This window comes from Capra hircus, chromosome 11, assembly GCF_001704415.2.
Source record: "Capra hircus breed San Clemente chromosome 11, ASM170441v1, whole genome shotgun sequence".
Taxonomy (NCBI): domain Eukaryota; kingdom Metazoa; phylum Chordata; class Mammalia; order Artiodactyla; family Bovidae; genus Capra; species Capra hircus.
In genome coordinates, this window is record NC_030818.1 from 15,027,455 (window position 1) to 15,040,080 (window position 12,626).

Below are 12,626 nucleotides of genomic sequence, written 5' to 3' on the forward strand. Positions count from 1 at the left end.
TTCTAGCTTCAGTTAATGTTCCCATTTGCTGGCCAGCATAGATGATTATAATTTTTTAATCAGAATATTTACCTATCTTCATTAAACATGCTTTAGTCTGCCTTTTTTTCAGCATTGTTTATTAGCCATTTGAATTTCTGCTTTGCCAATGATCAGTTTATACCTTTTCCCCAGTTTGTTATATATTGTCTTTGGATATTTTAATATAAATGAGCTGCTTAAGTGATAGAATGTTAATTTTTATCATATTTGTCTATATTTTTTCCAGATGGCCCTTTAACTTAATTTTTCTCATAGAAGTTTTAAATTATCATGAAATCATCTATTGATCTTTTCCTTTGTGATTTTAATTGCTTTTTACTTCTTTTTAAGAGCTCCCCTCAGCAAAGACAAAAGAACCGTATATTTCCTAACTGGGATTGATTCTGGTGTTGGTATAAGCCTGGCTGGACCTAAATTAGAACGGATTTAAAAGCTCCCTGCTTCCCCACCATAGGAGTCCAGCAGGGTGGTAAGAGTGTAGGGACCACGCTTGAGTTTTAAGGTGTACAACAGTTTGAAAGGAAGCTCTTTCCTCTTTTCCTTGCTCTCAGCTTCCTATCTTCTGCTTCTTCAAACTAAAGGAGCTCTCTAAACTTATGCATCTCTTGGACAGAAGAGGCACCCTCTGGCCTTCTTCCCCTAGCCCCTGGATGTGATCCCATGGGCTTCACCAAAAAACGGGTTTTCTTTGCTTTCACCTATACATGTCCATCCTCAGGTTACACCAGCTGTTTTCCAGTGCAGGAAGAGATTGTGTCAGGCCACCATTTTGATGGTGAGTGAGTTTTACTCACCTGATGCTTCTCCAGGGAGGAAATGCCTAATCCAGGGGTGTCAGCTGCAGGCTGCCCTGGGCCACTAGAAGGCCCAGGTCCTGGGATAACACCTCTGCCTGCTGGGGTTCCTAGGAGAGTGATTTGATCCTCTTCACTTCCCTGGCCTCTTCTCTTTTCCAAGGGGTAGATCACAAGGATAGGTACCAGTCTCCCTCAAACTTGCCACCCCCACTCCCCTTCTGTTCCTTGTTACTGCTTTTCTCTAACCTTTCCATGGGTTTTGTTCTTTTGTGTATCTCTTTCTCTTTTTATCTCGTGGTCTGCAGAGTTGGCAAGCAGCCCCAGAGCACCTCCCATTTCCCTGGAGTCATTTTCATTATTTATAGGGACAAGCTAGAGCTCCTTTATCATGTTGGTGCCCCTTTTCTACAAGTGATTATTCTTGTTATCTTAGCTCTAACCGTATACAGTTAGAAAAAGGTAAAAAAAACCTTAAAAGGTTTTTTGACCAGTTGGCTCCTGTAATTTCTCTGAAGCAAAGAGCCTAAGCATTGGCTCCTGAATTAAAGGATATGCCTTTTCTGGCAGTGGTTCTTCAATATGTGCCGTATTATTGAGATAATGCCCCTAAAGCACAGATTTAACATTTTCAATATTTGTACAAAAATGAAGATTTATAATTATCTAGGAATAATCAAATTGGACTCTAATATGCTGATTATCTTCCTTTGTTTGTCCTATATTATCTGTAGAGATTTAGCTATAGTCTTGGTATTCTAATATCTAAATCAGCTATAATCTGATCCTCCATAAGAGCTACAGTACATTCTGTCTGGGAGCAAATCCTGTAATTGTAGGTGTTATGTCCCATAGAGTAAAGAAATAATTCTAATAATGATTCCAAAAAAATCAGTCATAGCTTAGGACATAGGCTTATTAGAGATTCTTACTACTTGAATGCTTCTCTTAAACCAACGTGAAAGTTCATTTCCCTTCAAGCTCTGTATACCCTCAGAAACACTTTTATTATCTTTTCCCCCCACACACTGGCAATTCCTCTTTTTTTCTTAAGAATAGTGAACTTGCTTTCCTTTTTGCTTTTCAGCTAACTTTAAAATTTTTCACTATAAGATTTTATGTTCTACAGTTGGGAATGAGGTAGATAAGGTGGCATTATATCAACAAGAATTATTGTCCCATTATTATAGACAGTTCTCCCTGGGAGTTAGAGGAAGGACACAATATTGTTTGGTGCTGATATCTCTTGAAGTTGCATCATTGGGCCGCTTTTGGACACTTGTCTTTTTTTTTTTAAGGCAGTGTGGATGAGTGTTTCTTTGAAAGGGCCTTCTGCTTGTAATCCATTCCATTATCCTTATATGTAGACTTACAAGTCTTAAAGAAGAAAGCCTCATTTTGTTCTTTTATAGAGAGAAATTATGTGGATTTCTCCCTTGTTTACTTTCTGTCTGAAAGTTAATAACTATACATTGAATTTTTTTAACTGGCAATTTCATGTATTATTTTTTTTCATGTATGATTTCTGATTGAATTCAATAATTCATGCTTGAGCCCATTTGTAAAAAAGGATATTAGGCTCCCTTTATCTTGGGTCTACTCTGGCATATTGGCCGAAACTTTCTTAAAGTCTTTTTAAAATCTTTACTTATTTCATGATTTTGAATCTTTAGGTTAATCCAACCTTAACAGAAAGGCTTCTGAACTTACTTTGTATAGTGTATTTTTTATTTTTAAATTTTACATAGAAGCTTTATTTAAATCTTTTTTAAATCCCATTATTCATAAACATTTTTTTTTCCATCTTAGAGGAGTCTAACAGTTAATTGAATCAATCGGTACAGGTCCAGTGTTATAACCTGCTTTAAATATCTTATTCCTTTATCTGATTTCTTGAAGTTGGTGAAAATCCTTAATTATAGCCCTCTACTTGATTCTTGAGGGTAGTTTTAACTATTATACAAATGTGACCATGTCCTAGCCATTTTCCGACGTAATTGCTTTTTTGTTTGGTTTTTGTTTGCTTTTATCTTTTTTTGGGTATTACACAAAAGTAAATTATTTACTTTGAGAAAAGAGACCCTAATCAATGAATAACAAAATGCAGAAAAATAAAATACTTTAATTAATCGACAAATATCTTTATAATAATTTTTCCTTACATGTTTTGACTGAAATTAAATTTTTTTTCTTGGCTGTAATCTTTTGATTACCTCTTCATAGAACCATAATTTTTGTAATATTTCCTAAGACTGAATAGGGAGAGAATTCGTTATTCCCTCATGGTTGAACAAAGTCTTTTTTATTATTGATGGTAGGAATGCATAAACTTCTCCCATGGACATATTCACTATTCATAGTATTCCAACAGGTTTGTGACCCACCAGCACATAAATTTTGTATTCTGTGATTCCCATCAAAAAATAAAAGAGGGGTGAGAGGTGGGAAGGGGGTTCAAGAGTGGGGGAAGATATGTATACCTACGGCTGATTCATGTTGATGTATGGCAGAAACCAACACAACATTGTACAGAAATTATCTTCCAATTAAAAATAAATTCTTTTAAAAAATTATGATGGATATTTGGAGAAGGAAATGGCAACCCACTCCAGTACTCTTGCCTAGAAAATTCCATGGATGGAGGAGCCTGGTGGGCTCCAGTCTATCGAGTCACACACACACACAAAAAAATTATGATGGATTTATAGTGATAACCATTCTCAGTGTGAAAATCAAGTATATTCCTGATAGTGGATTTCCATTTTGGCCAGGAATTGATGAGGATTGAAACTTCTCACAATTTTACATTAGTCTGATTACTGGAAGAATTTTACATAGCTTCTGGTTGTGTGCACTTCAAATCTTGTTTTTCTTCCATTATCCACCTACTTCTGGTGTTGAGCCGCACAGAACTCATTCATTCATTTCATTCTAAGATCGCCAGCCTTTGTTTTTGTTTCACGGTAGGTCAGTACCAAGGCTGTAGGAATATTCTTGGAAGCCATTCCTACACTGAAGTGGTTAGCAATAGCCACAGAAATGACTGCATACTATATAAATCTATCTCACTAAACTTTGGCCACCTCATGCGAAGAGTTGACTCATTGGAAAAGACTCTGATGCTGGGAGGGATTGAGGGCAGGAGGAGAAGGGGACGACAGAGGATGAGATGGCTTGATTGCATCACCAACTCAATGGACGTGAGTTTGAGTGAACTCTGGGGGTTGGTGATGGACAGGGAGGCCTGGCATGCTGTGATTCATGGGGTCGCAAAGAGTCAGACACGACTGAGCGACTGAACTGAAACCAAAGTTAAACACGTCCCAACTCAGCTTCCTGGATTCCCCAGATTCCCACAGCCACTCTAGAGCTACGTGCTTAGAGAGGAAGTGTATCTGAGTGGAAGACAGATAGAAGCTAACTGACATGACAGTATCTTCCTTTTTTGACTGTACAGCTTGTGGGATCTTAGTTCCCTAAACAAGGATTGAACCCTTGCTGCCTAAAATGGAAGTGATGAGTCCTAATCTCTGAACCACCAAGGAATTACTTAAGGTAACATTTTTTAAAAAGTTGTATTAGGATATGTTTCACACACCATATAGTTTACCCATTTGAGGTATACAGTGGTTTTTAGTATATTCACATGGGCAACCATCACCACAGTTAATTTTAGAACATTTTCATCATCTCAAGAAGAAACTCCGTATCTTTTACCCATCACTGTCCTCTCTCGCCCTGTTTCCTCACCAGCCCTAAGTAATCATTAAACTGCTTTTTTATTACTTTTGCAGATGTTCTGCAGTCTGAAGATCGGGTTGTCAGGACTACATTGTTAGGACCCTACCCGGAGCCTTGAGAGGGGTCATAAACAAGCTGCATTAGCTTTGTGGTTTATCTGCCTCTGTACCTTTATTCTGCCAAAATCTGTATATGTGGTTCCTTCTTGTTCACAGAGTTGATTTGATCTACTAGAGTATGTGAATTTTTTGTGAAAACTCTGGGGATAAGGAAGAGCTCATTTGGAAAATTAGGTAAAGCTGAGTAAAGCAAAAGAGTAACCCAGGGAGTTGGGAATGTCTTTTAGACTGTCTTGGAGTTTGAATTGTTTTGTTTTGTCTTTTGGGAGGCCTCACTTTTTCAATAAAAGAAACCAGTGTTGTCTATGTGGTATTTTGTCCCCTAATTTTTTTCCAGAATGCCTCTTAAGCATATTAATTTATTCTTCATGACATGTCAAAAGCTCCCCATGATGCCATTGTTATTCTAAGTTTTAAAAGATTAAATTTAAAAAAATTCTTCCATTTATCAAAGAAAATTCAAGAGTTAGGATTATGGTATAGCACTAAATAAGAGGCAGAAATTCTTCCAGGAAGAAGTTTAGACTTTGACATAGACAAACCTATGACACACTGAGAAGAAAGCAGCGCAGTTGGTTGGTTGACAGTATCTCACATTTTCCTTTGTCAGAATGACATCAGTCTCTTTGAATGAGGGCCCACCCTAATGACCTTATTTTACTTTAATTCTTTAGAGACCTTGTCGCCAAATACAATCACATTTTGAGGGGGTTCTAACTGGGGGTAAGACTTCAACATAGGAATTTGGAAGGCCTACCACAATTCAGCCCATAACATATAGTGAGGTGTTGATGTAAATAATGAGCAGTTTACAATAGGAATAGGAAAGAGTTTTATTTGAGCCAAACTGAGGACTATTGCTTGGGATACACAGAATCAAGAAGCACTTGAATTGTGTTGACTAGACTACAAAATTGGGAAGACTTACACAGGCAAAAATCGAAATGTTGCCTAAGTTGTTAAATATTAGGATTGGAGCTGGCAAGAACAGTGCAAGGACTGATTGGAGTCCAAAATGATTGCATATTTACAAGGAGAAACTTAAGACCATCTGGTAGCTGCTTCTGATAATTTTTTGAAAGTGGCTGGTGGTGTCCTTATGTTTGAAGCAGTTCAGAAAATTCAGATTCTCAGTTGATGTAGGAACATGTCTGAAACCACATCCACAATGGCCACCTGACTTTACTTTGAATGCCTGAACCACAGTTAACTCCACTTTTATTTTTATTGCTCAGCTGCTAAGTCGTGTCGGCCTCTTTGAGACCCTGTGGACTGCAGCACACCAGGCAGGCTTCCCTGTTCTTATCTCCTAAAGTTTGTCCAAGTTCATGGCTATTGAGTTGGTGATGCTATCTAACCATTTCATTGTCTGCCAGCCCCATCTCATTTGCCTTCAATCTTTCCCAGCATCAGTGTCTTCTCCAACAGGTGGATGCTTCACATGTGGTGGCCAAAGTATTAGAACTTCAGCTTCAGCATCAGTCCTTCCAATGAATATTCAGGGTTGAGTTTGATTTTCAAGTGATCTTAACTATGTCTAGAAGGAAAGTTGTGCTGGCCAGGCACAGTCTCTCCCAGAAGAGTGGAGTGTTGATCTTACATGGGTTTGTGGCAGTGTGGCATTCAGGGTCCGGGAGACTTTCTGAGGAATCAGGAATCAGGAATTGACGTCATCTGAGGTATGACTACCTAGTTGGCACTCAGAGGTGTGTTTATTTGAGTGAATCCATCCCTGACAGGATGGCTTTGAGAAGCAAGAGGCTAACAGTGATTGGATGGCTACAAAGGTCTGTTCTGTGAAACAAATTTTCATTAATTGAGTAAATAGGTTTAGTGACTGGCAGAACAGCCATTCTTTCCCTAAGTTTTTGGGGATGTTATTCGCAAAAGTGACTCTCGTATGTCCCAATTTTCTCCTAAAGTGGCCAAATATCTCTCAATTCTAAATAAGGGAATTTGTGTCACTTTCTGGCTGATTGACAGATTTTATACTCTGCATCCAAGTCAGTGATATTTTGTTGAGCAACAGAGGTTGGAGTCATCTTGGGTCCTAAGATCACTAGTTGTGTGGCCTCAGACAAGCCATATAACTTCTCTGAGACTCAGTTTCTTCGTCTGTAAGGAAACACTAACTGCCTCCCTGTGTTGTTAGAAGTATCAATAGCGTAACTGAAGGGAACTGCCTAGCACAGTGTGCGTGGTACACACCAGTTCATGGTTCTTGTCCCTGGCTTATTAGACTCACCTGGAGACCTTTGAAACCTCCTGAGAATAGGAGTCTCCCCCCACTTGCCAGAGCTTCTGATTTAATTAGGGTCAATTCCAAACAGGTGATTACAAAAATCCCAAGGTAGTTCTGATGGCCAGCCTGATTTGAGAAGCGTTAGTGACCACTCCCCAGAGAAGACAATGGCAACTCACTCCAGCACTCTTGCCTGGAAAATCCCATGGATGGAGGAGCCTGGTAGGCTATAGTCCATGGAGTCGCTAAGAGTTGGACACGACTGAGAGACTTCACTTTCACTTTTCACTTTCATGCATTGGAGAAGGAAATGGCAACCCACTCCAGTGTTCTTGCCTGGAGAATCCCAGGGATGGCAGAGCCTGGTGGGCTGCCGTCTATGGGGTCGCACAGAGTCAGACACGACTGAAGCACCTTAGCAGCAGCAGCAGCAGCACTGACCACTCCCAAGAGTGGTGATGCTCTCTCAACCCACTCTTCTGTCTCCATTAGTTTCCCCCTGTACTTGGATGCCCTTCCCAATTTTTCTCCCATAAGCCTGAGAAGAAAAAGCCCTCCCTATGCCGTATGTGTACAACTTTTGATAGGATGTCTATGGCTCTGATATATCTCTAAAGTGGCTATCTTATTTTTTCAGTTAAGGGAAAGCTGGTATATAACATGTCTCAGGTGTACAATGTTTAATTCAACATCTGTATACTCTGCCAAGTGATCACTCCCCAAAGTCATTACCATCTGTCACCACGCAATCTTCCCCTCCACCCCTTAACCTCTTTCCCCCCTGGTAAACACCAGTCGGTTCTCTGTGTCTATGAGTTTGTTTTTCTTGTGTGTCTTTGTTTGTTTAGATTTTGCATATGAGTGAAATCTTATATTTGTTTTTCTCTGTCTGAGTTCAGTTAGTATAATATCTTTAAGTTCCATCCATGTTGTCACAAATGGAAAGATTTCCCTTTTTTAAAATATTCAAATGGATAGGAACCTAGAATGTCAGGTCTATGAATCAAGGCAAATTGGAAGTGGTCAAACAGGACATGGCAAGAGTGAACATCGACATTCTAGGAATCAGCGAACTAAAATGGACTGGAATGGGTGAATTTAACTCACATGACCATTATTTCTACTTCTGCGGGCAGGAATCCCTCGGAAGAAATGGAGTAGCCGTCATGGTCAACAGAAGAGTCTGAAATGCAGTACTTGGATGCAATCTCAAAAACGACAGAATGATCTCTGTTCGTCTCCAAGGAAAACCATTCAATATCAGAGTAATCCAAGTCTACGCTCCAACCAGTAATGCTGAAGAAGCTGAAGTTGAACGGTTCTATGAAGACCTACAAGACCTTTTAGAACTAACACCCAAAAAAGATGTCCTTTTCATTATAGGGGACTGGAATGCAAAAGTAGGAAGTCAAGAAACACCTGGAGTAACAGGCACATTTGGCCTTGGAATGCGGAATGAAGCAGGGCAAAGACTAGTAGAGTTTTGCCAAGAAAATGCACTGGTCATAGCAAACACCCTTTTCCAACAACACAAGAGAAGACTCTACACATGGACATCACCAGATGGTCAACACCAAAATCAGATTGATTATATTCTTTGCAGCCAAAGATGGAGAAGCTCTATACAGTCAACAAAAACAAGACCAGGAGCTGACTGTGGCTCAGATCAGGAACTCCTTATTACCAAATTCAGACTTAAATTGAAGAAAGTAGGGAAAACCGCTAGACCGTTCAGGTATGACCTAAATCAAGTCCTTTATTATTATACAGTGGAAGTGAGAAATAGATTTAAGGGACTAGATCTGATAGATAGAGTCCCTGACGAACTATGGATAAGGTTCGTGACATTGTACAGGAGACAGGGATCAAGACCATCCCCATGGAAAAGAAATGCAAAAAAGCAAAATGGCTGTCTGGGGAGGACTTACAAATAGCTGTGAAAAGAAGAGAGGCGAAAAGCCAAGGAGAAAAGGAAAGTTAGAAGCATCTGAATGCAGAGTTCCAAAGAATAGCAAGAAGAGATAAGAAAGCCTTCTTCGGCGATCAATGCAAAGAAACAGAGTAAAAGAACAGAATGAGAAAGACTAGAGATCTCTTCAAGAAAATTAGAGATACCAAGGGAACATTTCATGCAAAGATGGGCTCAATAAAGGACAGAAATGGTATGGACCTAACAGAAGCAGAAGATATTAAGAAGAGATGGCAAGAATACACAGAAGAACTGTACAAAAAGGATCTTCACAACCCAGATAATCACAATGGGTGTGATCACTCATCTAGAGCCAGACATCTTGGAATGTGAAGTCAAGTGGGCCTTAGAAAGCATCACTACGAACAAAGCTAGTGGAGGTGATGGAATTCCAGTTGAGCTGTTTCAAATCCTGAAAGATGATGCTGTCAAAGTGCTGCACTCAATATGCTAGCAAATTTGGAAAACTCAGCAGTGGCCACAGGACTGCAAAAGGTCAGTTTTCATTCCAATTCCAAAGAGAGGCAATGCCAAAGAATGCTCAAACTACCGCACAATTGCACTCATCTCACATGCTAGTAAAGTAATGCTCAAAATTCTCCAAGCCAGGCTTCAGCAATATGTGAACCGTGAACACTCCATGATGTTCAAGCTGGTTTTAGAAAAGGCAGAGGAACCAGAGATCAAATTGCCAACATCCACTGGATCATGGGAAAATCAAGAGAGTTCCAGAAAAATATCTATTTCTGTTTTATTGACTATGCCAAACCCTTTGACTGTGTGGATCACAATAAACTGTGGAAAATTCTGAAAGAGATGGGAATACCAGACCACCTAACCTGCCTCTTGAGAAATCTGTATGCAGGTCAGGAAGCAACAGTTAGAACTGGACATGGAACAACAGACTGGTTCCAAATAGGAAAAGGAGTATGTCAACACTGTATATTGCACCCTTCTTATTTAACTTCTATGCAGAGTACATCATGAGAAATGCTGGACTGGAAGAAACACAAGCTGGAATCAAGATTGCCGGGAGAAATATCAATAACCTCAGATATGCAGATGACACCACCCTGATGGCAGAAAGTGAAGAGGAGCTAAAAAGCCTCTTGATGAAAGTAAAAGAGGAGAGTGAAAAAGTTGGCTTAAAGCTCAACATTCGGAAAACGAAGGTCATGGCATCCGATCCCATCACTCCATGGGAAATAGATGGGGAAACAGTGGAAACAGTGTCAGACTTTATTTTTGGGGGCTTCAAAATCACTGCAGATGGTGATTGCAGCCATGAAATTAAAAGACGCTTACTCCTTGGAAGAAAAGTTATGACCAACCTAGATAGCATATTCAAAAGCAGAGACATTACTTTGCCGACTAAGGTCTGTCTAGTCAAGGCTATGGTTTTTCCTGTGGTCATGTATGGATATGAGAGTTGGACTGTGAAGAAAGCTGAGTGCCGAAGAATTGATGCGTTTGAACTGTGGTGTTGGAGAAGACTCTTGAGAGTCCCTTGGACTGCAAGGAGATCCAACCAGTCCATTCTGAAGGAGATCAACCCTGGGATTTCTTTGGAAGGAATGATGCTGAAGCTGAAACTCCAGTACTTTGGCCACCTCATGCGAAGAGTTGACTCGTTGGAAAGACTCTGATGCTGGGAGGGGTTGGAGGCAGGAGGAGGAGGGGACAACAGAGAATGAGATGGCTGGATGGCATCACTGACTTGATGGACGTGAGTTTGAGTGAACTCCAGGAGTTGGTGATGGACAGGGAGGCCTGGCGTGCTGCAATTCATGGGGTTGCAAAGAGTCGGACACGACTGAGTGACTGAACTGAACTGAACTGATGATTAGTGATGCTGAACATGTTTTTATGTGCCAGTTGGCCATGTGTATGTCTTCTTTGCAAAAAGCTATGTTCAGAACCTCTGCGCATTTTTTCAAATTGGTTTCCTTTTGTTGTTGAGTTGCATGAGTCTTTATATATTTTTAATATTAATCGTTTGTCAAGTATATGGTTTGTAAATATGTTTTCCCATGCAGTAGGTTGCCTTTTCATTTTGATGATGGTTTCCTTCACTGTGTATAAGCTCTCTAGTTTGGTGTAATCCCATTTATTTTTGTTGCATTTGTTTCTTTTGCTTTTGCAGTCAGAGCCACAAAACATTGTTAAGACCAATGTCAGTGTTGGTAGTGGTGGTTTAGTCACTAAGTCGTGTCTGACTCTTGTGACCCCATGGACTGTAGCCTGCCAGACTCCTCTTTCCATGGGTTTCTCCAGGCAAGAATACGGGAGTGGGTTGCCATTTCCTTCTCCAGGGCATCTTCCCAACGCAGGACTCAAACCCAGGTCTCCTGCATTGCAAGCAGATTCTTTACTGACTGAGCTAGGAGGGAAACTATGGTAGTTGGTTACCGCTTTTACTTTCTTCCAGGAATTTTATGGTTTCAGGTCTTAAATTCAATCCTTTAAGCCATTTTGAGTCAATTTTTGTGTGTGGTGTAAGATAGTGGTCTAGTTTCATTGTTTTGTATGTGGCTGTCCATTTTCCCCAACACCATTTATCAAAGAGACTGTCCTCTCTATTGTATCTTCTTGGCTCCTCTGTTGTAAATTAACTGTCTGTATACATGGGTTTATTTCTTGGTTCTCAGTTCTGTTCCATTAATCTGTGTGTCTGTTTTTTACGTAAAGTGGCTTTTTTTTTGTATGTGAAGTGACTACCATTTTAATACATGAAAGTACATGTTACATTGATCACGTGGATAAGAGAAGTGTCTTGAGATCCAAAACTCGAATTCAGAAGACAGGGAGACTGGAAGGTAACTTGTTCCAAACTGTAAAAGGACAATCACACCAAAGTCTGCCTACAACATTTACAGGGTTGTAAAATACATTCTATAATACTTCTTTGAGAAATATATCTTCGTAGCAAAAATATATGTTAACCTACATGTTTATATAAGTGTAGCAGCAGCAGAAGCCATCAGAATAATTAATTAAAATAACTTAGTGGGCATTGGAAAGGCTAGTAATGTTTGGAGAGGGCTTCCAAGGCAGCGCTACTGGTAAAGAACCCACCTGCCAACGCAAGAGACATAGAGATGAAAGTTTGATCCTTGGGTCAGGAAGATCCCCTGAAGGAGGGCATGGGAACCCACTCCAGTATTCTTGCCTGGCAAACACTATGGACAGAGGGGCCTGGTAGGCTACAGTCCATAGTGTTGCAAAGAGTTGGACACAAATGAAGCGACTTAGCAGGCATGCAGTGTTTGGATAAGTAATGAAATAAAGATATACCTAATTAACATTACATGTTTATTCCATAAAATATATTTATCTTGCCTTTACTTCTATAATATCATCAATTATGTTTTAATATTTATATTAGTTCTTGAAGATGCTCTAGAAAATTACCACAAAGTTGGTAGCTTAAAGCAACAGGTGACTGGGGACTTTTCTGGTGGTCCAGCGGTTAAGAATCCACCTTGTAATGCAGGGGACACCGTTTTGATGCCTGGTTGGGGAACTAAGGTCCCACGTGCTCTGGAGAAAGATCCCACAGCGGAAGACCTGATGCAGACAAAATAAATATATGCATATTTTTAAAAAATAGCAACAAATATATTCACCCACAGTTCTTAAGACCGTAAGTTCAAAATCAAGGTGTCAGCAGGACTTGTCTCCTTAAAGGGTCTAGGTGAGAGTCCATTCTTTATCTTTTC

At 39.9% G+C, this 12,626-nt stretch overlaps 1 long non-coding RNA gene across 1 annotated transcript; it reads left to right on the plus strand.

The window, feature by feature from the left end:
• On the plus strand, positions 4,063-5,002 carry LOC108637104. Its single transcript, XR_001918747.1, has 2 exons — positions 4,063-4,391; positions 4,631-5,002. It is a non-coding gene; the product is annotated as an uncharacterized LOC108637104 (long non-coding RNA).